The sequence below is a fragment of the Equus przewalskii genome, chromosome 16, assembly GCF_037783145.1.
Source record: "Equus przewalskii isolate Varuska chromosome 16, EquPr2, whole genome shotgun sequence".
Classification (NCBI taxonomy): Eukaryota; Metazoa; Chordata; class Mammalia; order Perissodactyla; family Equidae; genus Equus; species Equus przewalskii.
The window spans coordinates 26,475,317-26,500,325 of NC_091846.1; the positions used below are offsets into that span (position 1 = coordinate 26,475,317).

A 25,009-nucleotide genomic window follows, 5' to 3' on the forward strand; every position below is an offset into this window, starting at 1 on the left:
ATGCGTCCACCTTCTGGTGTGGGTCTAGTTACCGGATTCAGAGAGGAACCGAGTATTGAAACTGGCTGTGTAAGTTGTGGTCTATGTTGCCTTTGAGCTGCAGTCTTGTTTGCTCAGGGAGAGGAGCTGGCTGCAGGAAGGAGGCACCTTATTCCTTGGCTGCTGAATTACAATGAGCAGAATCAATCAACAAAGTCAGGACACCATGAGCCCTGACAGGCTCCAGGACGCCTCTGAGGTGAGGCCGGACTGGGGATTTGAGCCTGACACAGAACTTGTTATATTTAATATTAAAGAAACATGAAGCAACGACATGGCCTCAGGAGGCTCTTTGTCTTGGACTCTGAGGAAGTTATGGCTCCACGGCCTTCTCTTTCCTGCCCTGCTGTCAGAGGCTATGTAGAAATAAAAGGCATCTCCTCTTGAAGAGAGCTATGGAAACAATGCATAATAGTTACACATTTTACTAACATAATTATTAAACAAATGCCACAGGTTATAAAGTGCTAGTGCCTGAATATAGAATTTCATTTTGTCCTTAGATTTCCCTTCCTTAAAACTTGAAAACCAGTACATTTAGCTGCCAGTATAAATCAACTCCACCTTTGGGAGAATGGCAGGAGAGCAGGCTTAACTTTGCTACAGTCACCAGGCAAGCGAAACTCAATGGACGACAGACCCTGGACTGTTTCTGGTTTTATCCAGTGGTGCATTGGTGGGAAAATGTTTCGTATTCAGTATTACTGCTCCTAGGGTGTCTCTGATTCCTCTCGCTTTAGTTCACTGACAAAAAGCATGTTTTTAATCTGTCTGCATCACTGAGCCAACTGAGAAAAGGGGGAACACAAAATGGTCTCCATTCCTTGTGAATTATTGAAGCATGTTGTCAGCAACTATAAATCCTGATGACAGATGACAGACTGAGAAGCAGAGAGGGTACAGCCCAATCTGTGGAGCCTAGTGGGAAAAAAGAAAGACAGAAAATCACCTCTTGAATGGAACATTAAAGAAACCCCTATTTATATTTAGAATATGGATTTTGAGGAGCTCTTCACAATCAACCCAAATCAAAATTAACCGGTAAATCGTTTTTTAAATGGTTGGATAAAGTTTTATACTATTTCAGTTGTTCTTTTTCTTTCGTTAACCTCTTACCCGGTTAGGATCAGAGTGATTTAAATGATAAATCAGAGGAAAGCTTGTGGGTACTTAATACAGATACCTCTTACACCTTCTGTAAAAATGTGTAAAAGAAATAGTGTATGAAATAAAACAAGCTTGTTATTTAACCAGCAGATGAAACTAAAATAAAGAATACTGAATACTTTCATAGAGTTCATGTGAGTCCCATTCTCCCTGTCCTCAGTTCTAATTCATTATCTATTCCTTCAGCAAGCATTTGCTGAGGTCTGTTAGTAACTTCCTCGCTGTTGTTTTTGAAGCAAATAGACTCTTAGGAGGTATTTACAACTTTTTGGCCAACAAAAGGATAAGAAAGAATGTCTTACTATGGTGTTAACCGAAATTTTTCTGTTGCGTTAATTTAAGAGATTATTTTCATCCATCTTACATTATTAAATGCCAGGGAATAACTAAATTTTAACTATGTATTTTATTTCAAGAAATACTATGAGTGCCATAGACTCATTAGGAACGGATTCACTGCTTAATGTGAAAGGGATACAGAGACCATCAGGTGTCAGATCCGGTGCTGCCCGGCCTTGGATGGGGAGGCGCCCTTCCCTTCTCTGAGCCTGAGCGACCCGCATCTTTATGACCCTAAGAGTAAATGCCTCTTTGTGTCTGGCATCCTAGGCACCTCATTCACCCACCCTAGTCCAGGCCCTGCCTCAATGACACTGTTTTGAGTTTTATGACTCCAGAAACATCTTAGGTATGAAGAGCTTGTCTCTATTCTGTCTCCTCAGAGTGTAAAACTGCTGACTCCAACATTAATCACACTCCCAAAGCCCAGCCGTGGTGGCTGCTTTCCAAAGGAGCTGCCCAAAGTCGGGGGTAAGGAAGCACTGTTGCTCCAAGAGCTGTCATGAGGGCATTTTCTGAATGCTGACACTGGACATTCTTGCTCAGCGTTCATTGCTCCTCTGATTCCTGTCTTGTGCTTTGGCCTTGAGCTTCGCGAACTGTCACTTTTGGCTCTGGTTTCTTTTGGGTTTCTGCCTCCTGGCTTCCACCTTGTCTCAGTAACGGAACTTCCAGCTCTGACCACCAGCCATGTCCTTAATCTGGTTTGCTGCATGCATTCCTTTTAGGTTTCTTTTCCCCACAGTCCTGGGCTGAGATCCTAAGGCCTCTCAAAATCCATGGTCTAGTCACTGACATGGTCCTGGAAAGGAGACCAGAAAAGCTTGTCTTCTAATGTTCTTTCCCTATCATGAAAAACAGACTAAAAATTTTATTTTGCCCTCCTGGACCACATAGGTGTGTTACAAAGATTAACATCCATGAAGCCTGTGTGGATTAATGTGAAAAGCAGCCATGTAGAAGATTGCCAAGCTATTGCCTTGGCAACATCTCCACATTAGGAAGAAACCTCTAACACAAGCTGTAATTATAAAGTAAGGAGGCTGTCTTTGTTTTTATCAGACACACCAAATTTTATACTTCTAGGTGTCTCTTGTCTCTTTCAAATTAGCCATTTGGGGAAATCATCACTTATTTCTCTAATTCAGAAATTAATCCCTGCTCAAAAAATTGTTTGGAATGACCTTTCGGTACTTCCTTTAGGATTGGTGGCACAGTGTTTTCAAATATCCTTTATGGTAAAAAGTCTTTGTCCTATGAGAGTGGCCCTGAATTTAAAACCACCAAATCTGGGGAAAAGTTAGTCATTTATCTAGGAAATATTGGAGAAAGAGAGAGAGATGGAGAGAGAGAAAGAAAGAGATTGATTCCACCTGTAACTATAAAAAACATAAGACCTGACTCTAAAGTAATGAGGTGGATGTGAGTGTAGGCAAGCGTGCATGTAGAGGGTGAGTGGATGTGTGAAAGACTGAGAAAGGGAGAGAGAATATTCCAGGTATTCCAGTTGGTTGGTAGAGTAGGGACTTTATGTCTCATTGAGTAAAGAATGCAAATCTAACAGGCCATGCATGCAACAACTTGCACCCCTGTCAGAAAAATTTCTCAGCTTCAGTCTTGATTGGAAGCACAAATTTTTTTTTTTTTGAAACAGATGATGCTGTCAGCTGGAAGGCAGAAGGTCCCATGGGGCATGCCCAGGGAACGTCTTTCCTTTACCCAGGATTCGCATAGCTTTGTCATCATCTCTGCTCTCTGCTGCTGCAGAAGACCAGCCAACAGGGGTGGATGTGCAGACTTGTGAGTGCTTTCAACTGGAGTTTTGAGGAAAAGGTTCCTTTGCAAGCTGGTCAATTTGCTCCTAAGCTGCCAACTCTCCCCCTCCCCACTCCTGCTAGTCTCTATTTCCATTATTCCCTCCCTCAGGCATCTCTCTGTCTCTATAAATACAAGCAATTATTTTCAGCTTCAAGCAGGATGCTGCCCCTTAGGAGCCCTCTAAATGCAGTAAATCTGGGAGAAGGTGGATGATTTACAGATCAACGGCTGCCTAGCAGATACTGTGGGATACCAAGGGACTGATAAGCATAGTTCTGCAAGCCATAGAAAAATCTGTAAGGAAAAAAGAGGAATTAAAGTCTTTCTCCCTCCTCTTGAGGAATCTGGTTGCTTCTTTCTTTCCCATTGGCAGATAATTCCATTTTTAGATGCCTACAAGAGAGATGGAAACATTCTTGCTTTGTGAATTCTGGTATTTCTTAACTCATACTGTGTGTGATTCCTGGCCAACATTAACAATAGACTGAATTCCCTGGGTTTGCAATGTTTCCTGGATCCCTGGGGAGGTGGGGAGGTCTGCCTGTCAGATTCTATTGAGGACCACTTGAGGCTAAGTCAGGACATAGGAGCTCAGCCTATGTTGTTGCTTCGAATTCTCAGCAGTACTATTCACCTTCTCACCCTGTAAGTGGCATACCTACCTTTTCCACTTGCCAGTACTGCCAATTCGCCACATTTCAGAAATTGCTTTCATGTATGCCAGAGTCTGCTGAGGTTCCCTGTTCATTTTCTCCTTTCTCTTTTCATCCCTCTGGTAGGTTAATGCAATATATTAGAGTGGATTAGTTGGGTCTGTTTTGTCCTGTCACCTAAATTCAATTCAGCTTAACAATCTCCTAGGGAATCCTCATTAAAGACAGATAAAAAAGCTGCAGAGCTTACGTAAAAAGTTGAGGCACAGTTCACAATCTAATTGGATCAATAATTCAAGCACAAAAAGGAATGTAACACAAGATAGAGGAAGACTGATGTCTTAGGATACAGAAGACATTGTTCCTTTACTATTAGTATTCTGTTGGATGTTGGCCATCAGGTATGGGATACTGGTGAGAAAAAGAGGGGACAACAGAAAGCAGGAAAGGGACCCTATCAATACTTCTACAACAAAGAAGCCCATGCCTGAGTTCTGAGAGGGCCCTGTGCTCATCTGGTTATCCCAGAACCCTCCAAATAGTGTATGTTGGTCAATCTATTTCCAAGGTGTAAGTGTGGTCTGACAAGACAGACATATAGATCAAAGGAACAGAATAGAGAACCCAGAAATAAACCCATGTATATATGGTCAATCGATCTTTGACAAAGTACCAAGAATACACAGTGGGGAAAGGATAGACTCTTCAACAAATGGTGCTGGGAAAACTGGATATCCCCATATAAAAGGATGAAAGAAGACCCCTATGTTATGCCAAACACAAAAACCAACTCAAAATATATTAAAGACTTAATGTAAGACTTGAAACTGTAAAACTCCAAAAAAAAAAAAAAAAAAAAATAGGGGAAATCTTCACAGCTTTGGCTTTGGCAATGATTTCATGGATATGATACCAAAAGCATAGGCAACAAAAGCAAAAATAAATAAGTGGGACTACATCAAAGTAAAAAGCTTCTGCACAGCAAAAGAAACAATCAACAGAGTGAGAAGGCAACCTACAGAATGGGAGAAAATATTTTCAAACCACATATATCTGATAAGGAGCTGATTTCCAAAATATATGAGGGACTCCTACAACTCAATAGCAAAACAAAAAAACAAATGAATAACCCAATTAATAAATGGGCAAAGGACTTGAATAGACGTCTATCCAGAGAAGACATACAAATGGCCAGCAGGTATATGAAAAGGTACTCAACATCACTAATCATCAGGGAAATGCCAGTCAAAATCAAAATGAGATAACACCTCACATCTGTTAAAATGGCTATTATAAAAAACAAAAGATAATACATGTTGGTGAGGATGTGGAGAAATTGGAACCCTTACATACTGTTAGTGGGAATGTAAAATGGTTCAACCACTATGAAAAACAGTATAGAAGATCCTCAAAAAATTAAACATGGAACTACCATAAGATCCAGCAATCTGACTCGTAGGTAAATATCCAAAATAATTTAAATCAGGATCTTGAAGAGATATTTGCATTCCCATCTTCATTTCAGCATTATTCACAATAGCCAAGATATAGAAATAACCCAAATGTCCATCAACAGATTAATGAATAAAGAAAATGTGGTACATAAACACAATGGAATATTATTCAGCCTTAAAAAAGAAGGAATCCTATCATTTTCAACAACATGGATGGACCTGGAAACCATTATGCTAAGTGAAATAAGTCAATCACAGAAGGACAAATACTTCATGATTCCACATATATGAGGTATCCAAAAAATAGTCAAACTTATAGAAACAGAAAATAGAATGGTAGTCGCTAGGGGATGAAGAGAGGGAAATGGGGATTTGTTGTTCAATGAGTATAAAGTTACAGTTATACAAAATGAATAAGTTTAAGAGATCTGCTGTACAACATAGTACCTGTAGTTAAAAATACAGTGTTGTGCACTTAAAATTTTTTTAAGAGGATAGATCTAATGTTAAGTGTTCTTATCACCACAACAAAAAAAGCAAAGGGACACAAGGAAATTTTTAGAGGTGATGGATATGTTTATTACCTTCATTGTGGTGATGGTATCACATGTGTATGACTACGTCCAAAATCATAAAATTGTTACATTAAATATGTGCAGGTTTTGTATATAATTTTACGTAAATAAAGCTATAAAAAATAGAAAAGAAATTTAGGAGTGAAAAGATCTGGGAATGGAGTATATGGCAATTTGAGAAACTTAAAGATACTCAATGCGCCTAGAACAAGAGTTCATTTCAGAGGAGTGAAATGAGACTAGAGGCAGGTTTGGGCTTGGTCTAGGTCTTTGACAGAAAATTAAAGGAGTTTGAACTTTATCCCCAGGACAATAAGAAGGCATTGAAGAGTGGTCAGCAGAAGAGTGTCCTAGATCAGAGTTCCATTTTCAAAATGTTCGTTTAGGTCACAGTGTGAAGAATGAATTGGAGGGGAGGCAGAGAAGATGGAAGGTAGAGAGATAAATTAAGAGTATTGCAATAATTCCCATAGAGATAGTGGTAGCCTAGATGAGAGTAAGGGCATTGGAGTGTGGAGGATTAGAACTTTGGGATTAGTTATGGATATGATTATAATATTGAAACATAATACAATACCTAACGTCTAGTATGCATCTACTATGTGCCTGGCGTTGGGCTCAGCAGTTGGTGAGGTGGGGTTGGAGAAGGAGGAGCCACGGGTAATTCTGAGGATTCTACCTTGGTCAACACAAGCAGTAAAGCCAGGTTGAAAAGGAAGACAAGAGATTCTTGAGGTATAAATATTATTGAACAGTTGAATACACATGTCTGAAGCTCAGGAGAGGGACTGGGCTAGAGATTTTGGTTTGGAAATCGTTAACATCTAGATAGCAGTTGAGTTGATAGGAGAGGACGAGGTTTTGGGAGAATGTGTAGGGTGAGAAGGGACCAAGGTCTAGAGCAACACACTAAATAACAGAGGAGGTCAGTGACCTTTCCTGTTGACCCAGAATTGGCACTAAGCCCTTAGCTGACAACTATTGATTCTAACTACCCGGCATTCTAAAGATAAGTATCAATAATTTATGCCGAATATTCCCTCTGGGGCTTACTAAGAATTTCAGATTTCCTCCTACAAAATCATCTCTGAAGTGGATTTACCATGAAGCTAATAAAGCTTAACCTTTAAGATCTCTCACTTGCACAGGCCTGTTCCAAAACTATTGGTGGGAACTTCATAATGTATTCACAAGTCATACATTTTTGTCAGGTTTGCAAAAGTAAAATACCTGAAATGCAACAGTTAAGACTGCTGTCTCTTTCTACTCCAACTTATCTCTATCACACTTTCCTAGAAACATTTGGTGTAATTGTATGGTTTTTGAGGTCTTCTAAGGGGATATTGAGTTGGGAATTCATTTTGTTTTGGTTTAGTGGGGTATATTTACATGGTTCATTGTCACTTCCATGTACACTTAAGTTATTGCTAGCTGTCCTAGTATAGGAATGGTTTCCTGAATGTTCCTACCACTTACTATGCCAATTGTGACAAGAATTGTGAGCAAATGTGTGGCCGGAGGACATGTACTGATATGAACATTGCACTTGGCACTGGAAATGCATAAGTAGCAAAGAAATAAGATATGAAATATTTAGAGCCAGAGGCTAGTCTATGGAAAATTCCTCCAAATCTTACAAACCATATATGAAAGAAACTTGATTGAGGTTTTCCCAATTTGACAACAACCCTTAAAGTGTATGTGATCATTCCTATAACAAGTTGTGAAACTGAAAGAAACTGTCTTAAAAATTATCAGTAATAAAAACAATTTTTATTAACCACACTAGAAGAGAGATGGGATTGCTTTTCTATTATTTCTATAGAAAGATTATAAAAGAAATTGTCACATGAAGAATCAAACAAAGGTTAAAAGGATATGCAGTGAAAGTATATTAGGCAGTTATGTAATTAAAAACATTATTTATTTCTGAATTTCTTGATGTTTGCTGTTTTTGTCAGCTTTCTAAAGATTGGAATTTATTATGATCTCAAATAAAAAAGAAATAGAAAAATCCTAGATTTAAACTTAACAATATCACTTATTATATCAAATGTAATTGTTCTAACCACACCAAATAAAAAGCAGAGATTGTCAGATCGGATAAGATATCAAAAAACGACATGCTGTCTATAAGAAACCTATTTTAAATCTGAAAAACAGATAAGTTAAAAGTGAAAGGATTAAAACAGATCGTCTGTGCTAACAGTAGTTAAAATAAATCTAGAGTAGTTCCATTAATATCAGACAAAGTGGATTTCAAAGGAAAGAATATTGGAGGGGGTAAAAAGGGTCATTTCATAATGATAAAAAAAAAGGCAATTCATCAAGAGGACATAACGATTCTAAATATGTTTGACCTATTAACAGATCTTCAAAACACATGAAACAAAAACTGATAATACTGGAAAAAGAAGTAGACAAATCCACTGTGGGAGTCAGAGATTTCAATAGTGTTCTCTTAATAATTGACAGAGAAGTAGACAGAAAATCATTAAGTGTACAAAGGACTGAACAGCACTATCAATATATCTGATCTAACTAACACGTGTAGAAGTTTCCATCCAACATCAGCAGAATATACATTTTTTTACAAATGCATATGGAACATTTACCAGATGTATTAGTTTCCTAGGCTGCTATAACAAAATACCACAATCTGGGTGACTTAAAGCAACAGAGATTTATTCTCCCACACTCAAGGGATTAGAGTCTACTCCAATCCAGTATGAGCTCATTTTAACTTGATTAGATCTGCAAAGACCCTATTTCCAAATGAGGTCACATTCAGAGGTACCAGAGGTTACGACTTGAACATATCTTTTTTGGGGACACAGTTCAACCTACAACACCAAAATAGACCATATTCTGGACCAAAAAGCAAGTCTTAATAAATTTAAAAGGACTGAAATAATATAACGTATGTTCTCTGACCACAAAGGAATTAAATTAAAAAATCAGTAACAAAGATATATTCAGAAAATCTCCAAATATTTGAAAACAAAACAACACACTTCTAAATAACCCATTGATCAAAGGAAAAATCATGAGTGAAATTAGAAATTGAGCTGAGTGAAAATGAAAACACAATATATCAAAATCTGTTGGATCTAGCTAAAGAGTGCTTCAGGGCATCACACACTTGTACTAAGTGTTTGCAGAATAATATGTCTCTATTAGGAAAGTAGAAAGTGTTAGATTGAATGATTTAAGATTGCACAAGAAACCAGAAAAAGAAAAGCAAATTAAGCCCAAAATAAACATTAAAAAGGAATTTTAAAAGATAAGAACAGAAATCAATGAAATAGAAAACAGAAAAACAATAGAAAAAAGTCAATGAAACAAAAAACTAGTTCTTTGGGAAAAAACAATAAAATTGATAAACTTTAGATAGACTGATCAGATAAAACACATAAATTACCAATATCAAGAATGAGAGAGGGTATATTGCTCCAGATCCTACAACCATTAAAAAGAAAATTAAGAATAAATTTATGCCGATAAATTCTACAACTTAGATGAACAAATTCCTTGAAAGACACAAGTAACCAAAGCTCACCTAAGAAGAATTAGCAGGCCTAGATTACCCATATAGCTTTTAAAGAAATTGAATTTGTAGTTAAATTTCCAAACACATACAGCTTTTTAAGAGTCTTATTTTATAATTGATTTATGTATTTTAATTTTTTTTTCTCTAGTTGCTTTTAAAAATCTTCTTTTTATCTTTGGTGTTCTATAGCCTCACTATAATGTTGTCTACTATGTTTTTAAGCATGGGACCCATTGCATTTCCTAAATCTGAGGATTTATGGCTTTTGTGAATTCTGGAAAATTCTCAGCTTTACCACCGGAAGTGGAACTTTTACTTAACTAGTGTTAGGCTCATTTTTGGTCTACAGCTGCAGACTACATTTAGGCATACAGCTCTTGCGTAGCTCAAATTCCAGTTCTTATAGGCACTCAATTATTGTGACTCTTTTAAATTTAGATAGACTCTTGAAAGCTACAATCCTGACTTAGACACGTTTTCGAGTATGTGCTAAGTATCTCTCACTCTCAACCCCTAATGCTATATGCGTCCCGTATTACCTCTTCACCCTTAATGAAGTAAATTGAAACAAAGATAGTCATTGATATTCTCTTCCTAAAAGGATTAAATTCCTTTATAATCCTTTTTAATTAGATTTGAGTCCCCAAAAACCACCTAGTTTACTGAAACGAGGTGGTGTGGGGATATTCTGGCTAAACCGCAAAATTGGTATCCCCATAGCAATCCCATTTTCCAGTCTAAGCCCTGAGAATGGAAGAGAAATAAAGTCAATTTTTACTTTTAGAATACTGGTTTGTTGTTTTATGTGGCACAGAAAGTGTCAATTACCAATTAGAAACCAAAATTCAGTACCATTGGTTTTTTTTTTTGTTTTTGAGAGATACTTCTCACCAGATGTTGTTAGCAATTTGACTATCTTGTTAGTGACCAGTATGTTTTTGTCAATTCTGCTGTTTACTGATGTTGTAGCAGAAAGTAGGGAATGGCTCCACGGGAAAGAGCTATCTTGACATCCTTTGTTCTTAACACAAATGTAAGTGAATATAAGTGAGGCCATCTTGTTATGCTAAATGACTCCAGCCCCTCCTCTGTGTGACTACTTGCTGCTCTGCACATACTACTTGTGCTCTGTGTGACTACTTGTGCTCTGCACATGTGAAAAATTCACATGCTCTCCTGATTTATGGCCTCTGCTTACAAATGTAATCCCCTATAGCTTGATAGAATAGTCTCCCATGGAGAGTTTCTCTCCAGGAACAAGCTGACCACAGGCGAGAAACACACCTACAGGATATTCATCATCACTGACAGAAGAAAAGAACAATGAAAGACCTTGGAGTCTGTCATGCCTGAAGGCCAATATTTTTAAACACCCTCCTTACTGCCTATTTTCCCTACATAATGGCAACAAGATTCTGTAATCCTTGAATATGGTTTTTTTTAGACTTTAGTCTGCTATCTTCCCGATTATGCTGGCTAATCGAATTAAAGCTTCTTTTGTCAATCCCTAACTCATTGTGATTGATTAGCTCAGATTGCGGTGAGCAGAGTGAGCCCATTGCTGGGTATCACCAAAATTCACTTTTATCCAACAAAGCTATTGATATGCTCTCTGATTGTCTGGACTCTGACTTTTCCACTGTCATCAATAAGCTTTTCCAAAATAAATTTCTTTTTAACAAAAAATGTCCAGCTCAATAGATTTCAAGAACATTCCTCCAAAGCTGTATACAATCCCACAATGTTTTTATCTCTTTTAAGTCACCCACTAATGAATTATTAGTTATTTCCAATCAATTCTACTATCTATACTTTTCATTATATTTTTATAACAAAATATAGCTTCATCTTCCAGCATAAATGCCCCTAGAAAAGCCTCAGATATAGCCTAGTGATTGTGGTTGTAAATGTGACTAGTGACTAGCATGGGCATAAGATATTAGGAAACTGCACTCAGAGAATTCACTAGAAGGGTAATAATTACATATGCTCCTTTTGCCTCCTTTAGATAATGCAGTCAAGAGTCCTATAGTGCTACTGAGGACCATTCCTGGCTCCCAGGTTGATCTCCTCAGTGACCACAAGAATGGTTTCACTTCCTGTTCTTCAGTCTCAATAAGTGAAAATAGTAATTCCGCTTCCTAAAAGGGCAAGATTTTTAATACGGATGTGTTGGTAAGACTATTTGAGGTCTCAAATGATCGAAAGGAGAAGGAAGAGTCAAACTGTGAGTCCTAGAAGGAAAAGGAAGGTCATTATTACTCCGAGAGATTGAGGAATCTCTGCTTCTGCTTCTTAGCAGTGTTGCTGAAATCCCAGAAAGGGGTGCCCACACGTTGCCATAAATTCCTGATTATTTCATGCACGACAGGAGCAATTAGGCCAAGTCATGCACACTGATCTTGCTTTTAGAATTGGAGCTAGAGACAATGAATCAGTTTATATACCCAAAACTAAAACTAAAACTCACATTAAATTCTTGTAATCTCAACTGCAGATGAGCGCTACATGCCAGGACCACAACAGGGTATAAGGAGAGGGCAAAGAAAACAAAAAGACCCTGATATAGGTACTGATAACCTCAAAGAATTCTCTTAAAGAAGATTACAGTGAGTGCATGCAGATATTATTCCTGCACACACCTGATTCCATGACTCTTCATACTCAATTCCATCGTTCTCATAAATGGTTATACATAAAAGTAAAGTAACTTAATTGCTTTGTTTTCTTAGAAAGGAAAAATATTAAAAGTTCAATTCAGGGCCCGGCCGAGGTGGTGTAGCAGTTAAGTTCACGTGATTTGCTTCAGCAGTCCAGGGTCACCAGTTCGGATCCCGGGTACAGATCTACACACTGCTTATCAAGCCATGCTGTGGCAAGCGTCCCACATATAAAGTAGAGGAGGATGGACATGGATATTCACTCAGGGCCAGCCTCCTCAGCAAAAAGAGGAGGATTGGCAGCAGATTGAGCTCAGGGCTAATATTCCCCCCCAAAAAAAGTTCAATTCATCACATTCTAAGTGAATAATAAGTAATATTAAGTCATACTCAATACACAACGTTAGTTCTATAAATTACCCCTCAGTCCCAAGTATGGTCCATTAAGGGGGAAAGGGAGAAAAGGGAGTGGGGAGGAGGCAATCAAAGAGAACATAGCAAATAGAGAAGAGTAAGAAAGACGAGACAGGGAGACAGACAACTGGGGTGAGGGGAGGGAGGTATAGAGTAACCAAAAAGGAGTCAGAAATACCAACAAAAGAAGTGAAACAGGTGAAATGAGTACTGATATTTTTTTCCTATAAAAACTGAAGTAATTATAAAATACCTCTCCCTCCCATTCTTTTTATCCCTTTCTTTATTAAATTTGTAATGACTTTTTAATTTAAATATTGACAATAGGAAACAAAAACATTTGAACTTTCTTTCATGTTTTAAATAATTGTAAAAATATAGTTATCTAGAATTTTTCAAACTCTAACAAGGTCTCATTTGACAAAAAGCACTAACCCTGCTGCTGGCATCATTTTGAAAGGCATCATGACATGCCACTTTGTAAAGTTGAAATATAGAAGGAGATGAGGAAAAAACTTATATTTTTTTTTTCACTTTCAAAGTTCCTATATCTTGTGCACCAGAAAATAGACTCTGAGTTTGTGTTCAAGAAGATGTCACTTGTCTCTCTGAAACAAAGGAAGAAAAAAGATTACTGCTTCCCAATGCCTGTTAGTTAAAATACAATAAAACTATTTTTCTTTTTTGGGTGGGGAGAGGGCAGAAGGGTTAAATGGTCAGTCAGTCTATTTCTGTCAAATGAGTCTGTCAAAATGTCGGATCAAGTGAGTGGACAAGAAGACAAAGTTGCTGGATGTTTGGCTGTCATTCTCTATGCTACCCATAGCAATGATTAGAGCAATATTACTCTAAAGAAAGTTTGGAGTCATCAAATAAAATACATAGTTTGGAAGAGACACTGATTACTATTCTGTCTCCTAGACTATTTCTTGCTTAAGTAAAATATCAACTCCCTTTAAAGGGAAATTTTAAAAAATAATCTATATTATTTTATTTTAATAAAAGCATATAACTAGATATAGATTCCTTATACTTTAAATACTTATACAACTCCAAAAGGAATTTACAACTATATACTATACATACTCAAACAAAATTAGAAAAATTCAAATTTGCACCATTAATTTAATTTTATGGATGGTGATGGCATTGGTTTGCTCAAAGTAGATTTCTGATGTAAAAAATGTAAACTGAGATCCACTTTTAAAATATATTCTCTCTAGAATGGTGGTTACCAGGGGTTAGGAGGTGGGGGAGAAGGGGAGATGCTGGTCAAAGGGCACAAGCCTTCAGTTGCCGATGAATAAGCTCTGGGGATCTAAGGTACAGCATGGTGACTGTAGTTAATAATACTGTGTTGTGTACTTGAAATTTGGTGAGACTAGACCTTAAGGGTTCTCACCATTCACAGATAAAAAGTGATAAGCATATGAGGTGATGGATGTGTTGACAAACCTGATTGTGGCAATCATTTCACAAAGTATACATATGTCAAACCATCATGTTGTGCACTTTATATACACAATTTTATTTGTTAACTATACCTCAATAAAGCTGAAAAAAACCTTAAAAATAAAATATACTTTTTCCCACTATGAAAAAGTTTCCCCATAGTATATAGAACACAGCCTAATTCCTAAGCACAGCATTCTATACAGTCGGATCCCTTTCCAACCTCATTTCCCTCCATGTCCCCCACTCACCCTTCACCGAATTCCACCTGGATCACTTGCCATGATTTGCCATTCTCTCAGAAAAACTCTAGTCCTTGCATCTCCCTGTGACTTTGCCCTTGCTGTCTTCTCAGCCTCCACTCTCCTCTGTCTATCAACATTCCAGTTTTGCTCTAAATTCTGCTCCCATGCATCTACTTCATAAGGTCATCTTCCAGTCCCCTGGACTTAACAACTGCACCTTTGCCTGAGTTCCCAGGGTGCACTGTTCATATCTGTTTTTACGTTGCCTGGTATTTTGTTAGCTGTTTATAGATCTGTCTTCTTTACTACATTGTTAACCCTTAAAAAGGAAAACAGCTTTATTGAGATGTAATTCACATATCATAGAATTCACACATTTAAAGTGTGCAACTGATTGATTTTAGTATAGTCACAGAGTTGTGCAACCATCACCACAAACAATTTTAGAACATTTTCATCATCCCAAAAAGAAATCCTGTACCTATTAGCAGTCATTCTTACTCCCTTACCCCCAGACCTAGGCAACAGTTTACTTACTTTCTGTCTCTAGAAATTTGTTTATTCTGGACATTTCATATAAATGGACTCATCCAATATGTGATCTTTTGTGTACATGTAAATCTTTTAAAGGCAGAGACCAAGTCCTATTCATGGAAGGAGGAGTTAATGAGGATACGTGACATAACAGAAAGAGAATGAGTTTGGAGTTAGATGGGCCTTAGTTAAAAATCTCAGTTCAGCTATTTACTAGTCACATAACTTTGGGCAAGTCACTTCATCTCTCTCAGTTTCAGTTTACACATCTGTAAAATGGGGAATCCTATTCCTCTCTTAAAAGATGCTTGTGAGGATTAGAAAGAGGCTATGAAAAGAAAGAGGCTAGAAAAGAGTTTACTCAATAAATGGAAGCTGTTATTTGTATTTACTCTGTATACCCACAGTATTGGGCATAGTAGACAGTAATACATATTAATTAATTAATTAATGGATGAGTGATAAAGACTTCTAATGCATTTCCTTCAGAGTGCTAATGGACTTTCAACAACTTAGGGGAAAGAGAGTTCCCAGGGCCAAATCTGTCCTGGAAGATTTAAACTAGTTCCTTTTGTTTCTCAGCTACTATTCTCCTTCAGAGACTGGTTAGTGGAGAGAGACAACAAAGCCAATAAACGAATCTAGGATTGAAATCAGAAGGGAAGAAGTTGGGTTCCAGCCCTGACACTGGCATTCTAAAGGCACTTCAAAAACTCAGATCATCCATCTCAGCTTCTAGTTTTCATCTGTAGATACTTCTTTATCAATCATTTCTGCTTTCTCTCTTACAGAACAAAAAAACCTTGAATCACGCCTGAAAAATGTTTGAATTCTCCTAAAGATAGAAGAGTAATACCATCTGAATCACGAATAGAAAAAAATACAGAAAGGGAAAGGCACAGAATAGATGTTAATCCAAAGAAAAGAAAGTCCAACCACCATTAAACAATTAAATTATATCTAAAGACATCCAAATAAATTAGGAACCTTCACCATAAGAACCATAAGGCTCCCTCACAGGAAAGAAAGGCACAGCATACCAATCCAATTCCCCAAAATAAAGGGAAGAAAGAGATTTTTTTTTACAGTCATAATAATGTTTAACTGCGTCATACTTATAGAGGATGTAATGATTCAATCAATGGCCTGAAAGAAATTGAATAGTCTGCCTTAAAACAAAAAAGGTACACAAGTAATCCCATCCCTACGGGAGAGAAAAATGGCAGGACTTTTAAAGAAGAAAGGATCTAATTTCCAAAAGATGATAGTGCAAGTTGCATTGTTTTCTGTAGGACTTAATTTTTTTATGACTATAATCCTGCAACACATGGGAATAATTAAGGATATAAACATTTAATTGGGCAACTGACTACTGAAGGAGTTTAGTTTTTATCAAAAGGAAGAAAAAAATAGAAATGATCTTGGAAACTTTTGCCATTTCAACATTTTTTATAACGATATGGACAAATTACCTTCTAGCTAGAAGAAAATGTGTGAAATTCAGATGGAGAAATATCAAATTGGTGTCATGGAAGAGCTTGAATTGATAAATTTCAGCCCTTACAAGCAGGCTTCGGGTAATTTCAAACATAACCACGAGGTAATATCCATTATTGGCATAGAGATAAGCTGAGCGTTCTCATCTCAAATTGTTCTAACTCTTTAATTTACCCTTTCCTAAGAAATTTATTCCACGATGAGAGAATATTTATCTTCTGATCCAAAGGATGAGGGCCAATAAGTTTTTCCATCTACTTATATCTCTAAAAATAAGACTAAAAAGAAAAATATATTGGTTCCTAATAGAAGCAGTTCTTTATGCCAGTGGCCTGCTCACATGTGTTCATAGACAAGAGACCCTGTTTCTTTATCAAGCACACACAAGTGGGAATAGCTCCTAAAACTCTCTAAGGATATTTGCCACTGCAAATAAAATATTCTCTGAGTATCTAGACCTGAAGGGGAGTGATATATATATTTTTTCCTTGTCATTAGTTGCCAGATTCCATGAGAGGTCTATTGAAAGTATTTTCTAACAGATTCAATAGTGAAGGCTACATAAAGATCAGGCCCAGCTCAGCTCCAACGCTCAGTCACCAAGAAAGGGGAGCAACGTCTGCTGCTTTGACTGGGCCTCTATTTGTGTATGAAATCTCAATACTGAGACAGACTTCCAACACTGAGCATCCATAGAAGGGGTCCCTCTACTGCTGACATGCTTGGGAATTGGGAAAGAAGAGGGAAAATAGAAATAACAAAATGTTGGCATTCAGTATTGCCCTAACCATAGCTAAAGTGGACCAAAATCTAGGTCCCCAATAACCAATATGAAACTAACTGCAAGAAATGAACAGAACACATATATTTTCCAGTATAAAACGACAGCACAAAAAAATTGTTTTGAGTCACCAAGCTTCCTGATCCTTTCTAATATTCATAATTATCCTGGTTCTTGCCCAAGCATTAAATATGCTCATTAAATTTTTCTCTGACGTGCCACAGTAAATTAAGCCTCAGTGGTTGGGTTTGTTTTTGTACCCTTAACATTCCCCAAAAGTTTTATTTCAAGAAGCAAATGTCTACTATCCAGGCTAATAGTCACTAGACTCCTGTCTTATCTTGGGCTTTTCCAGTGACTTTTTACTTTATCGAAATGAAGTGTATATTTTTTATTTGTCTCTCTAGCTTCTCTTTCTTAATATGGGAACAATAATATGGTACCTCTAATTTGTCTTTAAAGGATTATGGTGAATGTTCTGCAAACATTAGCTCATGGATATTCTTCTGAACAAATATGAAGAGCCATTTCATATTGGAACTGTTATGACACACTAATAAAATATTGGTATAGAACTTTATAGTAGCAGCTTCATAGTGGCTAACAGGGCTGAAAGTCATAATTATACATAAACTCCAGCCCTCAGGATACCATATTACTGCCCACAATCCTTTTTATTTCTCAGGAGCAGAGGACCCAATGGTCCATTCAGTTTTTCCCTTTATCATCAAAATAGTTTATATTAACAAAAATTCAATCCAGTAAAAGGCTATGGCCTGTGACTCAGATTTAAAACTGACCAAAGTATCCTCCAGCATCTGAGATTTCTAATAGCCCAGGACAGGTGTGCAAATCTGACTTACTACTTAATATTGTAAAGGTTAGTTTGATGGGCAATCTAAGTCAATTAGTAAAAACAGAAGAATTATAAAGCAGAGGAAAGCATATGTAATCTGTTCTACATCCATTATCACGGGGCTCAGTTCACCAAGATGTTGGCTTTTTGCTGCCTTAAGGATACAAGGATTCCAGCATGAAGTGAGGTATTGGACTGGATCACTTCTGGGCTCACTTTCCGAGAAAGGTTGTGTAGAAGGACAGGAAGTTTAGGGTTTAATCCCCTGCCCCCAAAAGAGATGAGATTTCAGTTTTATCTGTTGTATAACATTGGGCAAATCGTTTAATCCTTCTTGACTCTCAGTTTCTGATTTATAAAATGGGAATAATAACACCAACCTTAGAGAGTTGTAAATGCTTTTGTGGCATTGGTCACATTAAATTTTAATTTATTTACACTTCTGTCTCTGAGCTTCTTGAGGGCAGTGACAGTGTCTCACCCATCTCTATATCTTGAACACCTAACACATGCCCAACAAATAAAAGACACTCAACAAATGTTTGTTAAATTGCATTGAATCAATTATTCGCACTGTTGCATGCTTTCATAACAACATATGAATCATATTTTTGTAAAGAAGAAAATATTAGTTTTAAATTCAGATGGCATGGTAGATTAGATCATTGTTTATCAAATATTCACCCTCATCCCGCTCTTCAATGAGAAGAGTATTCCTCACCTCTGGAATTTAGGCTTGGCCACATACCTAGCTTTGGCTAACAGGATGTTAGTGGACATGACGTGAGCAGAGGCTTGCACGGTCAGGCTTGCTTTCTTAAACTCCTGCCTTTCACCATGAGAAGAGCATGTCTTGAGTAGCCACTAGTCCAAGAAGGATGAGAGACACCTGGTGCCAAGCCTCCCCAAACCCAGGCCAGATCAGCCAAACCTCAACTGACCTTTAGATGTGTAAGCCAGAAATATTTATTACTCTACACCACCGAGTTTGGATGGTTTGCTAGACAGCGTTATTGCTGTATCGCTGATTAATACAGATGGTGTTCACTTAAAGAATATGCACCATTTGCTATGATATTAGTTCTCAAAGTGGACTGTACTTTTGAGCTATTGATTCAATTGTTTAATTGAACTCAGTAGAATACCTACTAATGTAAAACTGCTATTTGTGTCTGATGTTTCCAGTGGTATAATGATTAAAATTAAAGACCTGAGGGCAATTTCCTCAAACAAGGTATTTTTTTTCCCCAGGCAAAGTTTATCATGAGATGTACTGTTTGAAGTTTTGTCTAGTGGGGAGATTTCCCTCTTCCACTGTCATTCAGGCCACCCCTCAATGCCTGGTACGAGCATTTTCGGCAGAAATATCTGTAAACCAGGATCAAATTCTTTTTTCCTCAGGCAACAGGGCATGCAAACTCTCCATGGGACCATGGATGTGGGTTAAGGGAGAGAAGATAATGAGTAGGGCTTCTAGTCTGGGGGCAGTTTGATAATGTGCATGTTTTTTTAAAGATTGGCACCTGAGCTAACAACTGTTGCCAATCTTCTCTTTTTTTTTTTTCCTGCTTTTTCTCCCCAAATCACTCCGGTATATAGTTGTATATTTTAGTTGCAGGTCCTTCTAGTTATAGCATGTGGGATGCCGCCCCAGCGTGGCCTAAGGAGCAGTGCCATGTCCACGCCCAGGATCTGAACCGGCGACACCCTGGGCCACAGAAGCAGAGTGCACCAACTTAACCACTCAGCCACGGGGCCGGCCCCAATATTTGCATTTTTTACAAGCTCCCAGGTGATACTGATATCAATATAGACTGTGTCTGTGTCTACAGATTGCAGATTAGATAAATGGAAAGAAACTTTTAAAAGAAATTTATCATCCTCAAGCATTCAACCTGGTACCAGCATCAGTCAGTGTTTTACGGAGAAGAAAATGGAGATTAAGTGGTGAAATTGGTAAGTCAATTAAGTAGCTGTTGGTTAAGAAATCTACTTTCCATCTCATATAGTTGCTGTAAATTTTAAACGAGCTGATGGGTGTACAGTGGTCAGCTCAGTGCCTGGCATACGGAAGCACTCAATAAACATTACCATTATTATTATTACTATTATTATTATTTTAGTTTTCTTTTTATTACTTTAAAAATTCGCCCAACACAGCCACTAATCACCTCTGCCTCTTTATATAAGTTATCTAACCACTTGATCACTGAGTTATTTATCTGTAAAATAAAGTGGTTGGAATAGATGATCTTTAATATAGTTTTCTAGATCTAAAAGTCTCCAGTTTTACATTAACAGGAATCAATCACATCTGTCTTGATTAAGGTTTTATACTCACCAAGGGTGCTCCCTCTTTCTGACCACATCTCTGATGTCCTGAAAATCTTGTTTCTTATTCATCTTATCTAAATTTTTCACCCTGCGGAATACATATTTTTGTGAAAAGTGGATTGGACTTAGATCAGTTTCTACTCCTATTTATGCCTGGGAACTTAGAACTGAGGTACTATAAAGAGAAAAACCCAAACAGGAAAGGTTGTATTTTCTGGTCATAGGGTCACACTTTTCCCACTTGGGTTTTCTCTGAGACTTTCCTCAAGAAAACCAAAGCTCCCTTAGCAGAAGTGCTGCAGAAAGGAAGCTGCTATTGTTTCAATGATATGGGTCTAATTATAATAATGTGACAGGTTATTTACCATACACTGAAGAGTGGAAATTTCAGGTTGTTCTGATTAAAAACTGCAAATATTTCGTGAAGATACCATTGACTTCACTGAAGTCTCATTGTCTAAAATTCTGTATAAGGACATTCTTATTATCAGTATAACTTCACTTATATATGAACAGTACTTAATTTAATGATGAGAAAGCCAAACAGAGCAGAAATGAAATGCACACTTGCCAAAATGCTGAATTTACCTTTGACTATCTGTTTGCCTTCCTTTTAAAAGTCCTGCCTAAATGTTTGGCTGAAAGTTATGCTTTGACAGGAGGGAAAGCGGTCCAGGTGCACAGGGAATCTCACTGCCTCCTGCCTCTACAATAACCCCTCTCTTGCATCACCAGTTTTCCCTCGTTACTGCATCTTTGTTCTCTGCACACAAAAACGCTGCTAGTTTTCTCATCTTAGAAAAATCACAGCCCCTCTTGGTCCACCTCCCTCTCTAGGTCTTGTCCGTTTTCACTTCCTTTTTCAGCAATATACCTCAAAGGCACCGTGCCCGTTCACTCTCTCCAATTCTTCTTCTCCCATTCTAACTTGAGCTGACTCCTTTCAAGGTCTCCTCCACTTCAGTGAAACTGCTATTTCCTTCATCATTATTAACTTCAACACTGCCAGATTCAAAGGGCAACTCTTGGTCTTAATTGATTATCCTCCTTTTTGAAATACCTTCTCAATTTGACTTCCAGAACACAACCCTCTCTTTCTATCTCAGTGGCTGTTCCTCCTCAACCTTCTTTCCTGAATCCTCCTCATCCTTCCTTCCTGAATCCTCCTCATCCTTCCCACCTCTAATGTTGGAATCCCCAGAACTGAGTCCTCAGACATTTCTTCACTAATTATATTTATTCTCTAGATGATCTCATTTGTCTTATGGCTTTAAATACCACCTATATGCAGATGATTCCTAAGTGTCTCCATGTCAGGCCTTCCCTGACCATCATTTCTAAAATAGCACCCCTCCTGTCATTTTCTGTTCCTTTTCTCTGCTTTATGTTTCTTCACAGCATTGACTTTTTAGCAGTGGCTTTATATTATCTATCTATTCATTTTGTTCATTTATTTGTTCATTGTGTCCCTCCCTGACTAGACTGTAAACTCCATGAGGACAGGGATTTGGTCTTATTCCCTGTCGTATCTCCAGCACCCAGGACAGGGTATGGTATGCCACTTTAAATACTCAATAAATATTTGTCAAGTGAATAATTAATGACCAAATTCATTCTTTTCAATTGTTCAGTACCCATTTATTTTATGTAACAGTGCCAGCTAGCAATAGCTTTACCTCTCAGAGTGAGGTTACAGCAGGCTGCCTGACTTATTTGCCATTCAGCACACTAGAATGAAGGAGGTTGAGCTGAGGGGCACCATGAGGGAGCTAGGCAGTGCCAGCAATTCTAATTTGTGTCCAAACCGGGGAATGACAAATCCAGTCCAGTCCAGTGCAGCTGTTGGCATTAGGGTGAGGAAACAATAGGATGGGAGGGCCTTAGCATGGGGGCACAGCTTGATAACTGTCGGGTGAGGAGTGCAGACAACAGGGCTCCAAAAAGCAAACAAGGTTATCCAGGGAAACTATCAGATGCCCTGGAGCAGAAGAAACTTTGCAAAGCCCACAGGAGACATACCCCCTAAATGCCTGTATCCTTGATTTCAGTGCAGGATCATGGCTGCCTGCAGATTACTCAATGCTCAATCTAGTACCAGATGTGGGGATGGGCTGAGGAGGTACTGCGGGGAAGGCAAAAATGAATTAAACAGAATCTCTTCCTTCAAAGTGCCTGTAGACTCATAGGAGATGCTAAGGCACAGCTAATAGAAGTAAGAGCATTACATAACATATAACGTGCTCAGTGGAGTCATGGAATCATGGCAAATTATATCTGTAAAGGAGGCTATTTCTGGTAGTGTTTAAATATAGAATTAGTCTCTTGGGTACAAGAAAAAGAACAATTTACCAGTCACAAATCTCTTCATCTGCAAAATGTAGGCTTTAAACAGAATTCTTTTTTATGTTCCCTTCCAGTTCTAAATTGCTATCATTCTTAATTCGCATACATATAACCCTCTATACATACACATATATAGATAGATAATAAAATGTCATTAATTTGGATTTTGCTAATCTGGAATTTATGATCAATCATCAAAGTGAGGCTAGTAGAATTTTAATTTTGCATTATCAGTGACACTAGTAGCTTGTTCAACTGTGTTAAATTAGAAAAGGAATGCTGACAAACTTTAAAGAACAAACTGTTTTCAAAGTGTTCAGAACTCCTATTTATAAACAAATAGCTGAAGCGGATGTCAGCCACTGGGACTAGTGTTTTGATACACTTCATAGAGATCCCTGAGCTAGAGTCCCCTGGACAAAAGGAAATTGACACATCACATCCCTGACCCTCACCTCACCTCAGAGCATCAGGAGCCAGAGCTTGACTTCACTGAAGGAGAAGCCAGAGGAAACCATGGCCTAACTGCTTATCCCCTGAGCCTCCTACTGTATTTCTTGTTCTGGCAGCAAAATGTGCTTGTGCAAAGTGTGTAACAAAAAAGATGTATTCTTCTTTATTAATAGGTGATTATGTAAAATTCATTCATTTAGAAAGACTTATTGAATGCCCACTGTGCAGGAGGCACTATTATATTTCTTTGTTAAATTATAGATTTTTTAGTACCAAGTATTTATTTCATCCACAGCTCTTGAAAATATGCTAAAAGAATATCTCATTATTATACAGTTAACTCTAATGGGAATTTCAATTACATTGCTTCCAAAGGCTGCATGTGGACCTCACAGGCAAATGATAATGTTACCAAAAATAGAAACTAAGGTGATTAAGGAATACTAAAATTTAGCAAAAGCATTTAGGTCTAAGGTCAGAAAAGCTAAAATTCAGAATGAGATGAAAATTGAAAAAAGCCAGGAAGGGAATGGTAAAACAAGTCCTGGAAGCCACACAACTGGAAATTTTCATTATACCTTAGAAAAATTATCACAAAATGAGTCCTGAAGAGGAGATGGATATAAGAGAGCAGGAATAGGATCATAAAGTCTATCAGTCGCTCTCTGTGGCTGAGTCAAAAAACTAATCAAGATAGGCTGTGGGCCTCAGTCTCCCCTGCACACATTGAGGTGATTTTTCAACTCTGTGCCTTTCCTAATGCTGCTCTCCTCACCCATCTGACTTTCAGATCCCGCTCATTCTTTAGAGCATTGCTGCAGTTCCAGCTCCTCCTCAGTGCAGCCCTCTCTAATTCCTCCTACTCAAAATGACAGCCACTTTCTGGACGCCCCATGAACCTTCACAACATTGCGGTTTACCACTTAATGGTTCTTTAATGGGTGTTGAGTTCTTCTTCTGGATTAGACTACAGACTCCTCACTTGCAGGACTCAGGCCTTAAACCTTTTAATGATTTATGAACTTATTTATGAGAAAAGTCTTACAAGATATAAAATTAAATCACATTAATTATATAATGAATTGCATTTGTTGAAAAAGACTAATATTGTAGGAAAGTGAAACTATCTTGGAAAACTTGGAATGTATGATTCACAATACCCATTGCAGTTAACTCCTTATAAGACATAAAGGAGAGACTAAAATATTTTTGGTTGATATATTGATTGATTGATAAATGGTAATAAGGAAGTTTTTCTTTACTGAGAGCTTTCATTCCAACCTATATGTTAATAATGTATGAAGTTGATTAGTGCAAATCATCAGAAACACGTCCCAAAGTAAACTTAAGGTATTCACCACCCCCACCCCCAAAAAACTGTTTTACCTCCTGTATCCTCTATCCTAATTAATGACATCACCATTCACCCAGTGACCTAAGCCAGGAACCTCCTGGTCACCCAGCATTTTCTCCTTACTCTCATATTTGATTCCTCATCTAAAAGTTCTGGGACCAATTCCAATTTGTGTGGAGAGGGATTTTCCCACACATCAACATGCAATTCTCAGACATCAGCTGGGTGTCCTACAACTCAACTCAATCCTGACACCACCTACTCAGAGGTAGCATCCAATTCCACAGGTTAAGAGTTCAGTTATACCCGACCTTTACCCCCTTACTCACCCCTATTCTCACCCCAGCGCTTCATATGCCAGTCCCAAATCCAGGTTGTCACCTGTGCTTCTGATCCATCAGCTATAGATCAGAGGTTCCCATGACCCTCTCCTCTTGTTTGATTAATTTGCCACAGCAGCTCACAGAACTCAGAGACACATTTACTAGATT

At 37.8% G+C, this 25,009-nt stretch overlaps 1 long non-coding RNA gene across 1 annotated transcript in view; it reads right to left on the reverse strand.

Moving 5' to 3' along the window:
* The window catches only part of LOC139076349 (uncharacterized), a 39,210-nt gene extending 18,687 nt beyond the window's left edge, over window positions 1-20,523 (reverse strand). The window contains exon 1 of the long non-coding RNA XR_011527876.1: window positions 20,376-20,523. This is a non-coding gene — a long non-coding RNA (uncharacterized lncRNA). The remainder of the gene's footprint in view (window positions 1-20,375) is intronic.
* Between the last annotated feature and the right edge of the window lie 4,486 nt (window positions 20,524-25,009).